The sequence below is a fragment of the Trachypithecus francoisi genome, unplaced genomic scaffold (genome assembly GCF_009764315.1).
Source record: "Trachypithecus francoisi isolate TF-2019V2 unplaced genomic scaffold, Tfra_2.0 Lachesis_group4, whole genome shotgun sequence".
NCBI classification, from domain to species: domain Eukaryota; kingdom Metazoa; phylum Chordata; class Mammalia; order Primates; family Cercopithecidae; genus Trachypithecus; species Trachypithecus francoisi.
Window position 1 is genome coordinate 44,001,835 of NW_022681469.1, and position 20,926 is coordinate 44,022,760.

Sequence of the window (20,926 nt, forward strand, 5' to 3'; positions counted from 1 at the left end):
TGTTTTTTGTTCACTTTTTAATGAGGTTATTTACTTTTTGCTTATTATGTTCCTTATAGATTCTGGATATTAGACCTTTGTTGGATGCATAGTTTGTGAATATTTTCTCCCATTCTGTAGGTTGTCTGTTTACTTTGTTGATAGGTTCTTTGGCTGTAGAGACGCTCCTTAGTTTAATTATGTCCCACTTATCAATTTTTGCTTTTGTTGTAATTGCCTTTGAGGACTTAGTTATAAATTCTTTCCCAAGGTCAATGTCTAGAATGGAATTTTCTAGATTTTCTTCTGAAATTCTTATATTCTGAGGTCTCACACTTAAATCTTTAATCCATCGTGAGTTAATTTCTGGTTATGGTGAAACGTGGGGTCCAGTTTTATTCTTCTGCATAATGGGTAGCCAGTTATCCCAGCACCATTTATTGAATAGGGAGTCCTTTCCCCATTACTTATTTTTGTTGGCCTTGTTGAAGATCAGATTACTGTAGGTGTGGGGCTTTATTTTTAGGTTTTCCATTCTGTTTCATTGGTCTGTGTGTCTTTTTCCACGCCAGTATTGTGATATGTTGGTTACTATAGCCTTATAGCACAGTTTGAAGTCAGGTAACGTGATGCTGCTGGCTTTGTTCTTTTTGCTTAGGATTGCTTTGGCTATTTGAGCTCTTTTTTGGTTCCATGTGGATTTAAGAATAGTTTTTTTCTACTTCTGTGAAAAGTTATATTGTTATTTTGATAGGAATAGCTTAATATATACACAATGTAATATTATTCACTCTTTAACAAGAAGAAAACCCTGTCATTTGTGACAGCCTGGACAATCCTGGAGGACATTATGTTAAATGAAATAAGCCAGGCACAAAAGGACAAACACCACATGATCTCACATATGTGGAATCTTATAAAGGCAAAATCATAAAAGAGTAGAAATGGGGGCTACCAGAAGCTGGAAAGAGAAGTGGGATTAGAATATTTTGGTCAAAGAGTAGAAAATTGCAGTTCAAGCATTTTATTGTACAACATGGTGTCTATGGTTGATAACAATGTACTATATGTTTGAAAACTGCTAAAGGTATATTTTTAGTGTTCTCATCACAAAAATATAAGTGTGTAAAATAAGGCATATGATAATTAGCTTGATTTGTCCATCCCACAATGTCTTTATTTCAAAACATCACATTGCACACAGTAAATACATACAATTTTTATTTCTCAACTAAAAAATTATAAACCTAGACAGCACATATATTATCAGAGTTTACATGGGTTTTTTTAAACAAATATTAAGAAAGAGGTTGTGAGTTGATCATCTCTATTCAGCAAACTTTTTTTGAGTACCTACTACATGGTAGATACTGTGACCATTTAAGCCCTAACTATTTTTCGGGAAGTGTCCTAGGTGCTCTTCCACAGGAAACAAAAGATAAAGCCTCTACTCTTTCAGAGGAAGTGTGAAGAAAGACAATAAACAGGTAAAAAAATAAAAATTCAAGTATTTGTTGGTGCTAAGAAAGCAATAAGACTAGTTAATGAGTTAGATAATGGCCAGGAGACCCTATGGATCAAGAGCAGCCTCTCCAAGTGTCTTCCCTGTGTTACATCTCAGTGTGTGATAAGGCTTAAGGTTCAGTTGTCCTGAGGCTTAATTCAGCATAAACAACTAGCCTCACAGAATTTATTTTATCTCATTACAATTTAAGTTCACTCAAGTTCTACTTTTTATTCACTTCTTTGTAAAAATAATATTGAGAGAACAAAGTCAGTTGTAATTCAAGTAATTGGATATCTATCACTCAAAAAAAAAAAAAAGATATTTCTTATACCAACACATTATTTCCTGAATGTTACATATTTTGACTCGCCCAGATTCAGGAAAGAAAGAAACTTTCAGAAGTTTTCCTAATATAACAGTTCATACCCTCCCTGAGCAGGAGGATATCTAGATAAGTCCCAGTGGACTACCCTAGGCTCTTATGAATTTCTGTATTCTGACCTACTCCTTGCCTAGCCTCCCTCAGTAGACTTGGCTATTATAGCCCCCAGCATTTGTTTTCTAAACCTTATTGAATTAAAAAGAGAGAGACTCTAAATGACAAGCTGAACTAGAGTGAATGGCAAGGTCATGATACCAGACTGAGTTATGACATTTAGGTTATTTGTGTGAGGCTGAACTCTTAGCCAACCTCTGAGGGACTGAGGTACTTATCTGAGACACTTGTCTATAATCTAATATTGCCTTTGAAGGAAGAAATAGAAAAATTTCAGAATAAGTGTGTTTTTAATCATGGATGAGGAAGTCAGGTGATCATTGAATGGGAAAAGGACTAGCATCGGAGATATATAGAGCTGACCTTGAACAACACAAGTTTGAACTGTACAGATCTGCTTATACATGGATTTTCTTTTGATTCTGCCACCTCTGAGACAAAAAGATCAACTCCTCCTCTTCCTCCTCCCCCTCCTCAGTCTACTTAATGTATATAGAGAATGAAGATCTCTATGATGCTCCACTTCCACTTAATTAATAGTAAATATATTTTCTCTTCTTTATGATTTTCTTTATAACATTTTCTTGTCTTTGGTTTACTTTATTGTAAGAATATAGTATATAATACATGAAATATGTGTTAATTGACTGTTTATGCTATTGATAAGGCTTCTGGTCAATGGTAGGCTATTAATAGTTAAGTTTTGGGGGAGCCAAAGTTATACTCATGTGTTCATCTGTGCAAGAATTGGCATCCTTAACCTTCACATTGTTCAATGGTCAACTCAAGTTTCAATAATATATATATCTGTAAAAGAATTTATAATTAGTGGCCCTCTATTAATAACAAGATGGAATGTAAGAAACAAAAACAAAGTAAATAATGATACATGCACTTTTTGGCTGCTTTATATGATATAAGTATACTGGATATTCTTCATATCAATTTCAGATTATGTTGAACACTTATTTAGCACCAACTATATGATAGGCTCTATAATAAGTGCTGGAGATACAAAAATAAATAAGACATGATAACTGAACAATACAGCTCTGGTGGTAGAAATGTGTATAAACATGTAATGTCACTACAATGTGGTGGACAGTATAATAAAAAATATACACAGTCTACTCTAGAAGCAAATAACGTAGGAGGTTACGGATAATTTGCTGGGTGAAATGATGTCTGAGCTACCTATTTCAGACCCTGTCTCATTTCCCCTCCTCTATCTTTTCCAGTTCCTCATAACTGGATACACAGATGCCCTTCATCATTTCAGTGATCCCTGAGTTATTAGTATCATATTAACTATGTTCGGGAGCATATCAACTGTTCCAGATTATTTCATGAGATGCTTTAACACTGATGCTGTGGAGTGTAAATTCTGTCCTTCTCCATGTAGACTACACAGACGAGGAGTCTGTAGCTCCTCTTGTTTCCCAGGTACTGGGATACAGTGTCCACATTTCAAATCCTGAATTCTTGTACTAAAATGCCTCTATGTGGATAACTGGAAGTCAGAACCCGCTTTTCTTTTTATTATAAGAGCCCTTTGGTATAGCCTGTTTACAGAAGGCATATGTTAAATAGAGGAAGAGAATCAGATTTAGATTTAGGCAAATATGGGGGGGTCCATTCCAGCTTTGCAATCTGTCATTCTTTTATCCAGAGATAATTTATTGAGAACTCAGTAAATGTCAGCCAATTTGTCAGGCACTGGGAAAATTATTGGAAATAAGACAATAAGACAGTCTTTTTGCATCTAGGATCCCATTTTCTAGAAGTGGGGCAATGAAAAATAAGTCGAAGAAAACAACAATGTATTAGTTTGCTAGGGCTGACACAACAAAATAGCATAGCCTGGGTGGCTTAAACAAAGGAACTTTTTTTTTATTATTATACTTTAAGTTCTAGGGTACATGTGCATAACGTGCAGGTTTGTTACATATGTATACTTGTGCCATGTTCGTGTGCTGCACCCATCAACTCGTCAGCAACCACCAATTCGTCATTTATATCAGGTATAACTCCCAATGCAATCCCTCCCCCCTCCCCCCTCCCCATGATAGGCCCTGATGTGTGATGTTCCCCTTCCCGAGTCCAAGTGATGTCATTGTTCAGTTCCCACCTATGAGTGAGAACATGCGGTGTTTGGTTTTCTGTTCTCGTGATAGTTTGCGAAGAATGATGGTTTCCAGCTGCATCCATGTCCCTACAAAGGAACTTTATTTCATCACAGTTCTGGAGGCTAGAAGCTCAAGATCAAGATGTCAGCAGAGCTGGTTTCTTCAGAGGGCATCTCTCCTTGGCTTATAGATCGCCATCTTCTCTTCTTGTCTTTACATGGTCTTTACTCTGTGTGTGTCTGTGTCCTTATCTCTTCATTATTAACACTGGGTTAAGACCTCCTCATACAACCTCATTTTACCTTAATTACCTCTTTAAAAACTCTATCTCCAAATACATCCACATTTGGAAGTTGACATGGCTTGGCTGTGTCCCCACCCAAATCTCATCTTGAATTCCCACATATTGTTGGGGGGGTGGGGCTGTAGGATGTAACTGAATCATGGAGGCGAGTCTTTCCCGTGCTATTCTCATGATAGCCAATAATTCTCACAAGATCTGCTTGTTTTAAAAAGGGGAGGTTCTCTGCACAAGCTCTCTTTGCTTGTTTATTGCCATGTGAGACATGCCTTTCACCTTCTGCCATGGTTGTGAGGCCTCTCCAGTCACGTGGAACTGTAAGTACATTAAACCTCTTTCTTTTGTAAATTGCCCAGTCTCAGGTATGTCTTTATCAGCAGTATGAAAGCAGACTAATACAGAAGTATTGTGGGTTAGGACTTCAACAAATGAATTTGGGGGGGGGGACATAATTCAGCCCACAAAGATTAAGATATAGCTCTGAAGGCACTATTCAAATTGCTATTGTGAAAGAATGAAGTTGGCTGGTGAGCTCATTTAAATAGCATAGTCTGCTGGGTGCAGTGACTCACACCTGTAATCCCTGCACTTTTGGAGGCTGAGGTTTTTCGAGGATTTCTTGAGGCTAGGAGTTTGAGACCAGCCTGGGCAACATAGTGAGACACCATGTTTCTACAAAAAATACAAAAAATAGCCAGGCACAGTTGGGTACACTTATAGTCTCAGCTACTCAGGAGTGTGAGGTAGGAGGATGGCGTGAGCTTGGGAGGTCGAGATTGCAGTGAGCCATGATTGTACCACTGCATTCCAGTCTGGGTAACTAAGTGAGACACTGTCTCAAACCTCCCCTGACAAAACAAAGAACAAATATCATAGTCAAGGGAGGCCTATTTAAGGAGATAAGTGTTGAGGTGACACCTGAAAGACAGGAATGAACCAGTTTTAGTACTATCCAAGAGAAGGGTATGCCACGCAGAGGCAACTATAAAGCCCATGAGAGAGGACTTCGTGTCTTTAGGAAGCTGAAAGTGGCAGTCAGACCGTTCAGAACATGGTGAACCAGAAGACTACTATGAACGTATGGTCTGTAACTTAGATAGGTTTCTAAATTTTTCTGTTTCAATTTCCATAGCTATCAAATACAGATAGTAGAACTAACCACAGAAAATTATTGAAAAAGTTAAATTACACAATAATGAATAGTTCTAGCATGTACTAGATGCTCCATTTAAAAAATTGTTTAAAAGAAGCAGCAGCAGCATTTTCTTTTCTTTCACACATCATCCATTACATTTGAAATTACAATCCAGGACATTCATTACTATAACTAATTCTGACCTAACTGTAGCAAAATGGAGGAAGCATATTCACACGTTTTCTATCACCTGACCAGCCTCAATCACTTTACAGCTGCCATCAAAATCTGACAGGCCTATGATCACTGCTCTAAAATACTTTCATTAAAAATATCCTTATCAAATGTACTGTCAAAAAATCAGTATTTGATTTGCTGTGTATTTAACCTCCAATTAGTTTTGGAAAAGAGAGTATACTATAATCACTTTTCAACTATTAAAACAATTTCAAATTTGGTAAATTTCTACTTGCAATTATATAAAACAATGGCAAGTGTCTTTTTAGATAATTATATCTAATCAATTGTAATATAATCTATTTTAAATCCACTAAGAGATATTTCAAAATACCAAATATGCTATTCACTCACTTATACCACACGTATTAGGAAGTAAAATACAAGGTATAAAATTCTCTGCAAATTGAAACTTTATTAACAAGGGTGATAAATTAATAATGTTTTAGAAGATGTAATTTTTGTTTCAAAAAAGAGGGTAGACAGGTTAAACCGAATTCAGTTTTTTTCTTACTAACTATGATACCTTAAATTACCCTTCATTTCATTCAATTATGACTCTTTTTTATTCTAGTAGTGCTTTAGCTTTCTGAAGCAGCCTTCAACTGAACATTCCACACTAGTCTCAATTGTCAGTATTGCTGCAAGGCTGTTCAAATACAAGTGAGAAGAAGAAATGTGTTTTGGACTTGCCATGCAGCCACAAAATATCTGCAATGTTGTACATGTTTATTTTGTAGTTCTCCAGGAAATATTTCTACATAGAGTCAGAATTTCTGAAGTTACTGATCACTTTTCTTCCTCTATACAAAATAATGTTCTAAATTCCAAAAAAAGTTACTTTCAAGAACTGTGTTGAAGGTATCATTACATTTATAAAATCACAGCGACTCATACAAAATAGATTATCAATAAATTAGTTTGATTAATGAATATATCCAAGAATGCCCTATAGTCTGATTTGCAATGTTATTTTAAGCACAATTTTGCAACTGATTTTGAGTTATTTGCTAACGAAAAAATTCTAGAGATTCAAAATAAGGTAAAGCAGGCAATTATAGTAACTGTGACTTAATTTATGTTTTATCCCCAGTACATGCACATTCCTTATTCCTCATTCAGAGTTTCTTGACTTTTTGATTTTTTATTTTTAGAATCTAGGTTAAGCCTAGATCTAGGCCAGAGATGGTAAATTAGGTTTTATCTTGAGTGCTTCCAACAGGCACTAAGATTAGGACGGTTCTAGGGCCATGTCCAAGCTCATTTGGATGATTACTTTTAATGATATCTGCCATGGAGGATGGTGGGGGGAATGTTAACATGGCATTTTCCATCTTAATTTAGAGAACATTTTATAGTAGATAAGATTTTTCATATTCTACAATTGTAGTATCTATTGATAGCACTCATTCCCTATCACCCACACTCTTACATTCTTACTCTATATTTTCTTTTCAAATTATATTTTTAAGAATAAATACAATTTTCATTAGTAATACCAATAACAACAAATAATTCTCATCTTAAATATATGTTTTATGACAGGCACTGTGCTAGATGCTTTATGCACATTTTTGTAATACCCACTAAAATGACTGTGCAGTAGGAATTATTCCTAATTTACAGAAAAAACTCAGATTATTGAATAACCTCAGTGCTAATAACTGTATAGTTCAGAATTCAAGCCCATACCTTTCTGACACCAAAGCCTGTGGTACTACATTTACCAAGAGATTTTAAATAACATTGTCAACTACATTTACTATGAGATTTTAAATAGCACTGAACCTCAGGGCATATGATTACCAATATAGATCAAAGCTATCAGTGGAGAGGTCAATACCAATGATGAGATCTCATTTATTTTCCAGTAAATAGAAAAGTTATGTGTTGTCCAATTCTTGATATTCCTCAAGATTGAAGCCAATCCATATAGAAAAGCAGCATTTGGGTTAATAGCTTTGAAGGGCTTTAGCACAGGAAAAGACCTTAGGGATAATCCATTCTTTCTAGCGTCCTCATTTTTTGGATGAGGCAATAGAGCTTGGAGAGGAATAAAGTGACCTTCCCTGATTCTTGAGGACAGTTAATGAAATAATTGGTAATCTGACTCTAAATCCTGTATTCATTCTATGACCTCAGTCTACATTCCTAAGCACATATCAGGTAAATGACAGAAATAAATCTCATGATCAGGGCAGAAGTACAAGCCTTGTGTTAAAAGTATGCCATGAGTTAAAGAAAGAAAATAATAGAAAAGAAAGAACAGAAATGAACTAAAGAGTTCAAATAGGAAAAAAGAAACCTAACTGGACTATTAACAAACAAAAAACATTTTATAGGCTGTGGCTTAAACCTGTAATCCCAGCACTTTGGGAGGCTGAGGCGGGCGGATCATGAGGTCAGGAGATTGAGACCATCCTGGCTAACATAGCGAAACCCCGTCTCTACTAAAAATACGAAAAATTAGTCAGGCGTGCTGGCGGGCGCCTGTTGTCCCAGCTACTCGGAAGCTGAGGCAGGAGAATGGTGTGAACCCAGGAGGTGAGCTGAGATCTGAGATTGCGCCACTGCACTCTAGCCTGGGTGACAGAGCGAGACTCTGTCTCAAAAAAAAAAAAAAAAAAATTATAGTACCCACCACCTAAAATCATCATTATCCTTTTACATAAGCTTGTATTGCTTATTCCCTGACAAACATATACTAATGCTTTTAAGAAAAAATATAAATCATAATCTCTCTCCCCTTAGAATAAACCCTGGACTTGCTTCAGGTGTCTCTGTATGCTGTATTGTAGATATCCCAAAAGTTTGTTGTAACAAAATTTGAAATCACTGGATGTATTCTACAGAAATAGTCTCAAACAAAGCCATAGAGGAGTTATATCAGTCACTACAAAATCCAGGACCATGGCAACGGCAACCATCTTGGAGAGGGCCACTTAGGGTCTTGAGATGTTATGCTGGTTCCTGAGTCATGAACTAGTTTTAGATGCTGAAACAACATCTAGAGCCTCATCGTGTATAGTGATGTTGGAGAGAATCTAATTCTCAGGATTCAAATGTAATGAACAAATGGACATTTCTGCTAATTTTCAAAATGGAAGGCAAATTACAGAACTGTTCTCTTGGTATTCTAGAGAAAAGAAGGCTGCAGCATATCACTCAGAACTCTGCCAAAATACACCAATAAGAATGCGGACTAACAATGGGGTTTGGAAAACAATAACAAATAGCCTATTTCCATGTCAGGCTTAATTCCAGGTTTAGAAAGTCACAAAATAGTATGCTCTATTGCATCATCATCTTCTCTGTTTTAAACCTACTATTCATAGAGGCACAACATAATTCTCAGAAATTGCTGATCACAGGACGTACACTTTTTATTTAAAAGAGAAAGACAATGTGTGTGGTATATATGTTGTGTTTGAGGGGTGGGTGTTCTGACTGGCTAAAGGTAACATGCACTCACACAATTTAATTGCCACCAGTTAGGGGAGGCTGAACCAATCATAGATCCTTAGTCCTCAGATTTCTTTTTTAGTCAAAAACTGTGAACAGTGAGGACATTTTCACTTCTCAAACATAGAATCAGGATTTTTCTCTTACAGTTAACAAAACAATTACTTCCAGTTTTAGTTAAGAACTATAAATCTTAAGAGGTGAAGTGTCAAGTTAGTGAGTAAAAGGCATCTCCTCAGGTGGAAAATTCTCTATATTAAGCTAATGTTCAGTGATATTTAGGTACTCATTTGGTAAGTCTGTAGAAGCTGCTTCTCACTGAGGAACCAAGAATTAAGTGAATAGAAGAACACATTTAGATTATTTTTTTTCAGAAAATGGAACAAAGTTAACATGTTTAACACTGTTTATATAACGTAGTAATATATGACCATCACATTGTAATGTGATTTCTCAATTGGTCACTATTCTACAGTTTATTTGTAGCATGTAAATAATCTTACACATAAGTGAGCATCAAAAGAAGGCAGGAGATCAGTTTGGAAATCAGAAAATTCCTGTTTTTCTATGGGGTCTCATTAATTTCAGTTTCTGAAAGGCAAAATATCTAGCTTATCTATCTTTTAGATACTTTTGAAGCTGTATCTTTTCTTAAGGAATCTTAATAATAATATTCTGGTAATTTTTTTAAAAATAATGTGTTAATTATAAATCTACAGGTAAAACATTTCCTTGCCATAAGATTCTAATTTGATGACTGAAATAACAAGTGAATTCATGTAGTTTCTTAAGTTCAACTACAACAGAAATATTTTCACTCCAGGTATCCAAATATGTAAAATATTTTCATTAGCAGTGTATAAGCAGCAAAGTGTTAAGTAAGAGACAGAAAGGATTCAATAGCTTATAAAAGGCATCTCTGGACCCGACCAGTTAGCCATTTTTCAAGAGCTGTTTCTTTTCTATATAGGAACGGCTTACAGACAAATTAAATCAGTTGTAGGTAGTTTGGACTTGATTCTATTTTGTTTTCTTGACCATTAGTAATGAAGAAAGTCTTATCTCATTAACAGTTATTCAATGATGTATTTAAAAGATGCATCTAGATCTTTTAGGCTTTTCCTTTTTAAAAGTAAGAATGAAGACCGTCTTTCTTTGCTAGAATTCTGTATTTATCAAATACCTTGAATGCACAATGGTATAATGTCATTGAATCATTCTCAGAATAATATATTCTGCCTTCTTTGCCATAATTAATATGGATTTCCTCTCTCAACTTTCTTCCCAATTGCCGTTCATTTATCATAATGGGACTTGGACACATATATAATAACTAAGCATCTACACGGTCTGACTAGAGTAAAAGTCTAACAGCAAACAACAGAAACTTTCTTAAGGAGTTTTGAGACATGGTTTCAAAGTGAGTAAATGGTATTGGGATTTTGTTAGCTGATAGGAAAGAAATCTTTCAGCTATCACAAGTGATGTCAGAAAGATATTTCTGTGAACAGGGAACACAGCAGGATTTACTTACAGGTTGTCAGGGGCAGTGGTGGTTGAAGCTCTTCCCTGTGGTATTCATTCATTTCTTGAGTGCTGTTACAATTACTTGCTTCAGCCAACATAATCTGAAATGCATACAAAAAAGCATATAAGTATTCGAATTTTCAGTGAAAATCTCAATCCTAATTAACTATAAATCAGTAAAGCCGGGTAGCCTGAGGTAGGTTAAAATGAGAACTTTGTACATGAAAGGCTACATATGCCCCTAAATCTAAGAATTTCCTAGTTGCAAACCTCTGGCTCGCTACATGCAACTTCCTTCACTTCAATTATCCTCCTAAGGGAAGTGAGAGCAAGTTAACCAAGCCAAAGAGGAGTCCATGTTGTTAGAGAATAAGTCATTTTTTTGTTGTTGTTGTTCATGTAGCAAAAGCCATAGATCTCAATGGGAGTAGACTTCTAGCCCTGTCATCTGAGAATGTAGAGTGGAACAAAGTTAGAATTTACGCCCTCTTGATTAGCTGAATTACACCCCTGGGGCCCTAGACCTAGAAGGAGTGAAGTTCCTTTAGCACTTGCTTTGTTCTACTCTTAAGAGACTTGCTTTATTGGTATTAGTATGCTTGTATTATCTTTCCTTACAAGACCTAAAGTTCTTTAAAGACAATAACTGTACCTTCTACATCTTTGTAGGCATACTTAAAATATTGCCAATATCTGGACATTGCAAATAGGATACGCTCAAAAATATATAATTACTTTAAAAAGAGAGAGAGAAAGAAAATTATATTACCAATTAAGAAATAGGAGCTGGGCGGGTGCGGTGGCTCACACCTGTAATCCCAGCACTTTGAGAGGCCGAGGCGGGCGGATCACGAAGTCAGGAGATTGAGACCATCCTGGCTAACGCGGTGAAACCCCGTCTCTACTAAAAATACAAAAAAAATTAGCCAGGCATGGTGGCGGGCATCTGTAGTCTCAGCTACTCGGGAGGCTGAGGCAGGAGAATGGCGTGAACCCCGGAGGAGGAGTTTGCAGTGAGCCGAGAGGGCGCCACTGCACTCCACCCTGGGCCACAGAGCAAGACTCTATCAAAAAAAAAAAAAAAAAAAAAAAAAAGAAACAGGAGGGAAGAGTTCTCAAACACATTACCAGGATAGACTATTTTAAACATTTATAAAGATTCCAATTCTTGCTCTTTGTGTCCTAAACGAACTTTCTATTACATTCACTGGTTTTGTTTTTGTATCTGCTCATTTCAAGTCAGAGGTGAGTTGGCAGTGGCAAGTAAATAATTATACATACATTTCCACTGCCAAACATTCCACCTAGCTATCCAAGGTTATATGTACCTCTCTTTAAATTGGAAGATAGTCATCAAGCCGACTAATACAAACAACTTCCTAAGCAGGGTGATATATATATTGAGAAAGACCACGGAAGTCAGATGGGTGCTGGTCAGACCTCAACCTTCCCAGTTCATCTGCTATAACTATTAAATTTTTTAACTGAGCCATATGCTGTCTGAGTATTTACTTGTTTTAGATTATTTTATTTAACCCCAAATAGAAGTTTAAATATGGTTTGATGATCCATGTAACAATATTTATATAAAAACTGAGGAGTTAAATAAAACCACTGAGTATACTTTGACTGCACAATTTTAATAAAATCTCATGTTTCAAAAGAGAGAGTTTTTTTGTTGTTTGATGAACACCAGACATTAGCGCACCGTTCATATGCCCTTCTTTGAAAACGAGCTCATTGTAGAGGAGATTGACCATTTACGATCTCCTTTTCTTTCTCTATGTCTGTCTTCTGTGAACTGACTGTGTTGAATATGAACCAAAACTACAGAGTACAGATGATAATGTATAGGTCTGCAATTCTTCACTTTCTAACATCTTATTGAGAGAAAAAATAGAATCAGGATCATATTTTTTTTAAATATTCTCTTTTTACATAATAGTGTTCCTGATAGTTTCTGTTCACTCAACTTCTGGACTCTAACATCACATTAGTAAAGGTATTTTTTGTAAATATTCACAACATTTCCACCATTGCCTACTTACTCTGAGAATGAATTGGGGTATGTGGTTTGGTCTCTTTAGTTCAATAAGTGGTCATAATGTCAATATCAATCATATTTAAAATATAACCAAAATATTAGGGTATATTTAGCCTGGGGTTAGTGCATTTATGTAGGATAATCTCAATCATATTTTAGTCATATTGCTTAATAGTTACTCTCATATATTATATAAATAAAATAACATTATTTCTGAGCTTGTTTGGTGTCTTCTAGTGAAAGGATATCACTAAGAAATTTATGTTATACTTGGTAAAGTATTAATTTCTTCAGAAATTATTTGTCTTAATTATCCTATACAACCTACTTTATCTCTTGACTATGAAAGCATCTCACTTTTTTGGAGTTCAAGTTTAATTTACTTTTTAGTTTTAACAAAAAATATTTTAATACACTATCTTAATGAAATTACCTTATAACTGTTTTATTCATGAAATAATTTCTAAAGGTTTTATATCAGAATGTTGTAAATTTTTTTCAATGTCTATTGAGTAAATAAGGCTTGCTCAAGATATCAACAGTATAACCTGTAACAGTCTGCTTAGGCTTCTGTAAGAAAATGTCATAGCCTGAGTGGCTTACACAACAGAAATGCATTTCCTGCCTTTTTAGATGGTGGAATTCCAAGATCAGGTGCTAGTATAACTAGGTCTGGTGAGGGCTGTTTTTCTGACTTGTAGATGTTTGCCTTCTGGCTATGCACTCAGATGGCCTTTCCTAGGTGCATGCTCAAGCCAAGAGAAATCACTGTCTTTCTTTGTCTCTTCTTGTAAGGCCACCAATTTCATCAGATGAGAACTCCACCCTGTGATCTCATTTAACCTTAATTACCTCCTAAAGTCTCCAAATGCAGTCACAATATGGATTAGGGCTTCATTGTGGTTTGAATGTATGTGCCCCTCCAAAATTCCTACATTGGAACCTAAGTTTCAGGGTGATGGTATTGAGAAGTGAGGCCTTGGGGGTAACTAAGTCATGAGAGCAAAGCTCTCATGAATGGGATTAGCAAACTTATAAAAAATATTAAATGTAACCCTGTCTCTACTAAAAAAAAAATACCAAAAACTAGCCGGGCGAGGTGGCGGGCGCCTGTAGTCCCAGCTACTTGGGAGGCTGAGGCAGGAGAATGGCGTAAACCCGGGAGGCGGAGCTTGCAGTGAGCTGAGATCCAGCCACTGCACTCCAGCCCAGGCGACAGAGCGAGACTCCGTCTCAAAAAAAAAAAAAAAAAATTAAACGTAACATCAAAGGTCCTTTTGCTCTTCTGCTTTGCTGTACATAAAAAGTAGTCTAACATCTGGACAAAGAAAATGTGGTACATATACACCATGGAATACTTTGCATCCATAAAAAGGAAAAAGATCATGTCCTTTGCAGGGACGTGGATGGAGCTAGAGCCATTACCCTCAGCAACTAACACAGGAACAGAAAAGCAAACACCACATATTCTCACTTGTAAGTGGAAGCTGAACAATGAGAACAACATGGACACAGGGAGGGGAACAACACACACTGGGCCTGTTTGGGGGGTGGGGGAGGGAGAGCATTAGAAAAATAGCTAATGCATGCATGGTTTAATACCTAGGTGAGTGGTTGACAGGTGCAGCAAATCACCATGGCACATATCTACCCAAGTAACAGATCTGCACATCCTGCACATATACCCTGGAACTTAAAAATTTTAAATTAAAATTAAAAAAAAAAGTCTAACATAATGTTAACGGAAATCCCAAACAAAAAGGAAGAGTAGGGAGACATAAAATTTAGAGATATGGAGGCTGAACATTTTTTTCAAATTTGTGGAAATTAAAAAATCCAGAGATCTAACAAGGTCAACGAAACAAATGTGTGATAAAGACCCCCCCCCGACACACACACACAAAATGAAGGCACATCATAATCAAAATAGCAAAAACCAGTGTTCAAGAAAAAGTCCTTAGGGCAGCCAGAGAAAAACAGACACATAATTTACAGAGGAGCAAAAATAAGAATGGCTGCAGACTTCTCAGAAACTGTGCAAGCCAGAAGAGAAATTAATGATATCTTTAAGGGCTGAGAGGTGGGGAGAATTTTACAACCAGTGAATTTTACAACCAGTGAAAACTCCTTAAAAATAAATTTGGTGGGCTGGGCGCGGTGGCTCATGCCTGTAATCCTAGCACTTTGAGAGGCTGAGGCGGACGGATTGCCTGAGGTCAGGAGTTTGAGACCAGCCTGGCCAACGTGGCAAAACGCCGACTCCACTAAAAATGCAAAAATTAGCCAGGTGTGGTGGCACACGCCTGTAGTCCCAGCTACTCGGGAGGCTGAGACAGGAGAATGACTTGAACCCAGGAGACAGAGGTTACAGTGAGCCAAGATTGTGCCACTGCACTCCAGCCTGGATGACAAAGCAAGACTCCATCTCAAATAAATAAATACAAATAAATTTGTAGACTTTTGGTTTCTGGGCTGGCATGTAAAGGGCTTGGACGTTGTCACTCCATCCTAATAACAACTAAAAAGAACAAACTAAAAAATCAACAACTTATCTTAGATCTCTTAGAGAAGTAGAGTCACAGAGCAAACCAATGGCCCCAAAACTGGAGAGGAACACAACTTAGCTGAGGTGATTCTCATGAATGGACACCTCCACAGAAACCAGTAACAGGGTAGGAAAAACATAACCTGTAACTGATAAGTTGCTGGCATCTCAGTGTGGACAAGTCTGAGAGTTAAAAAGGCCAGGGATGTCCAGTCATAGGAGGCCCCCATACTTTTGTAAGCTTTACCTCTGGGATATCAGTGAATATTGCAGAAAATTTTCTCATACTTTCCAGCATAAGGATACAAAAAGTAACCATTTTAATATGCTCCAAAGTATTCTCTTTTTAACAGGGCTTGCCCTAAAAAGAACGTTTTACCAGAGTCTGAATTGAAATTGATTTTTAGAGTATCACCAACCTGGAGGAAGGGAAATTGCCAACTGTAGCTCACTCTAGCCTTTCATCTGGGAGAAGAGAAGTACCCAACTTCAGGCCTTTCTTCCTTTCAAGTGGGGAAAGGAAAATACGCACTCAAGCCATCCGTTCTCAATGGTATTGGGGGCAAGGGTGACAAAAGAGCACTTGTGAAGTTCACAGTCCAGAGTCAACGAGTTTACTAAAAGACTGAGATCTAATCAAAAAACTAGAGAATGCCTTCCCTCCCCACACCTTACCACCACATTCCTAAAGACCTATTTACTTCAGTTATTTTTATCCAGTACATCATGTTTAGCTATCAAGAAAAAATTACAAGGCATGCTAAGTGACAAAAGCTGTAGTTTGAAGAGACAGAGCAAGCATCAGATCCTGACTCATATATAGCAGGGATGTTGAAATTATCAGTCCAAGAATTTAAAACAATTATTGTTAACATATTAAGGTCTCTAATGGATAAAGTAGACAGCGTGCAAGAACAGATGAACACTATAAGCAGAAAGATGGAAAATCTAAGAATCAAATAGAAATGACTACTCAGATAACTCAAGGAAACATTTTAAAGTCAATTGAATTAGTAACCTGTTGCCTCTGTAAAATCTGTTTTGCCATATTAAATATAACGTATTTATGTACATGATAACACATCATATTCACAGGTTCTGAGGATTATGGTGTAATATCTTGGGGGGTGATATAATTCTGCCTATGACAGGCTTCTGGAAATAATATAGATAATACCAATACAGATAATATCATACTTAAAAGTGAAAGAATAAATGCCTTCCTCTGAAGCTTGGGTAAGGATATAAACTTGGGTAAGGATATAAGCTCAAGGTAAGGATATAAACACACACCCCACTTTAATTTAACATCATACTAGAAATCCTAGCCAAAATAATAATTTGTACAAGAAATAAAAGGCATACAGATTGGAAAAAGACCAAATAAAAATTACTTCTACTTGCAAATTACATGATTATCTATATAGGAGATCCCAAGAAATGTATCCCAAAAAGGTAGAATTAATAAATAAATTTAGCAAAATCACTGCATAGAAGGTCAACACATAAAAATAAATCATATTTCTAATTTTCCCAATGAACAACTGGAACCTGAAATTTAAAATATACTATCATTTAAAATAGTTCCAAAATATAAAACCCTTATATATATAAGATCTGTACTGAAAAGTATACAATGCTGACAAATTAAAGTATACCATTAATGCACACCAAAATAAAAAGAGACATACCATGTTCATGATTTGGACATATCCATGTAATAAAGATGCTAATTCTCTCCAAGTTAATCTATGGCTTTAACATGATCCCTGCCAAATTTCCAGCAGGGCTTTTAACAATAGATATAGACAAGCTGATCCTCAAATTTATTTAAAAGGAAAAAGAATGAAGCCAAAAATATTGTGAATAATTGGAAAAATGAAGTTGAAAGACTCATAACATCTCATTTAAAGACTTACTGTACAGTAACAGTAATCAAGACTCTGTGATATTGCCAAAGGGAGGTATATAATAGATTATTCAGAATTAGCCCCACCATAATGTATTCGGTTGAATTTTTCCCTTACATTTCTTGTATTTCTCATATTTCTTTTTAGTAGATTATTTTGAAATTGTATTAAAAATGACTATATACAAAATATATTAGTACAATATTATAAACATATAAATATAAATGCTCAGAATGACGTTTTGTATGCTACCTTAAGGCATAAGCTTTTTAAAATTAAACATTTTATTTAGAGGTAATTGTAGATACATATGTAGTTGTAAGGACAGAGAGATCCTGTATACCCTTTACCCAATTTTCCAGTGATAACATCCTCAAAACTATAGTACGATATCACAACCAGAATATTGACATTGATAAAGATATTTGTATATGTGTATCTTCTTCAGTGAAATGTTCCTTTCTGTCTTTTTCCCATGTTCTAATTGGATTGTTTGCTTTTTTACTGTCGAGTTTTGAGAGTTCTTTATATATTCTAGAGACCAGTCTTTTGTCAGATACGTAGTTTGCAAATATTTTCTTCTGTTTCCATATACACTGTGTATACACTCGACCCTTGAACAATGGCAGGTTTAAACTGCACAGGTTCACTTATATGCAATTTTTTTTTCAATAAAAGTTACACTGAGTGTGTCTGCCTCTCATGCCTCCCCTTCCATCTTCTCTACTCCGGCTTCTGCCACTCCTGAGACATCAAGACCAAGCCCTCCTCTTCTTCCACCTTCTCAGCCTATCACGGTGAAGAAGACAAGGATGGAGACCTTATGATGATCTGCTTCCACTGAATGAGTAGGAAATATTTTCTCTTCCTTATGATTTTCTTCATTTTTTTCTCTAGCTTACTTTACTGCAAGAATACAGTATATAATGCATATACAGAATATGTGTTAATCAACTTTGTTATTGGTCAGGCTTCTGGTCAATAATAGGCTATTACTAAAGTTTTGGGGGAGTGGAAATTTATATACAAATCTTCCACTGCACAAGTGGTTGGTGCCCCAACCCCTGTGTTGTTCAAGGGTCAATCATACATATAAACATGTATATAAATATGCATATACATTTAACAATTCATGCATATTTATATGTATTTATTTATATATATGCATACATTCATGCTTCATTTTATAAGATACTAACAAGCTGTTTTCCAAAATGACTGTACTATTTGACATTCCCACCAGCAACATATGAGTGATCCAGTGATCCATATGTATATATACATACATACATTGTATGAAGCATAGGCATACATTGTTAAATTATAGGAATAAAATAAAATATAAAAATAGTCTGTGTATATTTATAGATGCTGTTTATTTTGTCCCCATAATCTTAAGGACAAATTTTGTCTTGGAACTTACATGCTATTTTGTAAAATCTGGTAATAGTCTCAGCTACCATTCTTAGCCTCATTCTCTTTCTTCAGGGATTATCTCAGTTAAAAATCCACAGATGACCACAGGTTTGGGAGAAGCTGAAAGGTCATTCTGTTTTCTTTCTTTTCTCTTCTGTTCTCTTCCTTTCTCTTCCTTTCTCTTCCTTTCCCTCCCTCCCTTCCTTCCTTCCTTCCTTCCTCCCTTCCTTCCTTCCTTCTTTTTCTCTTTCTTTCTTTCTTTCTCTCTCTCTCTCTCTCTTTCTTTCCTTCTTTCTTTCTTTCTTTCTTTCTTTCTTTCTTTCTTTCTTTCTTTCTTTCTTTCTTTCTTCTTTCTTTCTCTCTCTCTCTCTCTCTCTCTCTCTCTCTCTCTCTCTTTCTTTCTTTCTTTCTCTTTCTCTTTCTCTCTTTCTTTCAACTTTTTAAGTCCAGAGTAGATATATGTGCAGGATGTACAGGTTTGTTACATAGGTAAATGTGTTTCATAGGGGTTTGTTGTACAGATGACTTCACCACCCAGGTATTAAGCCTAGTACCCATTAGTTGTTTTTCCTAATCCTCTCCTTTCTCCCATCTCCACCCTCTCATAGGCCCCAGTGTGTGTTGTTCCCCTCTATATGTCCATGTATTTTCATCATTTAGTTCCCACTAATCAGTGAGAACATGCCATATTTGATTTTCTGTTCCTGCGTTAGTTTGCTAAGAATAATGGCCTCCAGCTTCATCCATGTCCCTGCAAAGGACATGATCTCATTCTTGTTTATGGCTACATAGCATTCCGTGGTGTACTTGTACCACATTTTCTTTATCGAGTCTATCATTGATGGGCATTTTGACTTGGAATCCAGTCTATCATTGATTCCCTGTCTTTGCTATTGTGAATAGTGCTGTGATGAACATATGCATGCATGTGTCTTTATAACAGAATGATTTATATTCCTTTGGGTATATACACAGTAATGGGATTGCTGGGTTGAATGGTGTTTCTGTGTTTAGGCCTTTGAGGAATCACCACACTGCCTTCTGCAATGGTTGAACAAATACACTCCCATTAACAGTGTATAAGCGTTCCATTCCACCCCCAGCCTCATCAGCATCCATTATTTTTTGACTTTTTAGCAATAGTCATTCTGACTGATGTGAGGTGGTATCTCATTGTGATTTTGATTTGCATTTCTCTAGTGAACAATAATGTTGAACTTTCTTTCATATGATTGTTGGTAGCATGTATGTCATCTTTCAAGAAATGTCTGTTGGTGTCCTTTGCCCACTTTTTAATGGGGTTGTTTGCTTTTTTCTTGTAAATTTGTTTAAGTATTTTGCAGATACTGGATATTAAATCTTTGTCAGATGCATAGTTTGCAAAAATATTCTCTCATTCTGTAGGTTGTCTCTTTACCTTGTTGAGAGTTTATTTTGCTGGGCAGAAACTCTTTATCAATGAGAATTATTGTCATACAATAAAATGCACCCATTTAAAACATACAGTTCCATTATATCCCATTTGTCAATTTTCGCTTTTTTTTACAATTGCCCTTGGTGTCTTTGTCATGAAATTTTTGCCCATGCCTATGTCCTGAATGGTATTGCCTAGGTTATCTTCTGGGGTTTTTATAGTTTTGGGTTTTACATTTAAGTCTTTAATCCAAAACAGCATGACACTGGTACAAGAATAGTCATATGGATCAATGAAATAGGATAGAGAATCCAGAAATAAGGCCACATACCTACAACTCTCCGATCTCTAACAAACCTGACGAAAACAAACAATGGGGAGAGGATTCCCTAGTCAATAAACGGTGTTGGGATAACTGGTCACTCATATGCAGAAAATTGAAATTTGGCCCCTTCCTTACACCATATAAAAAGTTAATTCAATATGCATTCTGTTTTTCAAAGGGTCATTTTCATTGGAAGAATTTTGGTCAATATATTATATTAGAAGCAATTTGGGGGGATGAGACATGAAATGTAAGGTGTGTGGGTGCTTTTGTTTTAACATTTTTATTGGGGAATCGTTGTCATACAATAAAACACATCCATTTTAAATATACAGTGTAAAGAGTTTTGGCAAATGTAGAAATTATTGAAACCACCACCACATCAAGTTATGAAACTTTCCATCACCCGCAAAGTGTCCAATGTCACTTGAAGTTGATCTCCTCTCCTACCCTAGGCCCAGGTTCCTACTGATCCGCGTTTTGGTTGTGTAGTTTTTCCTTT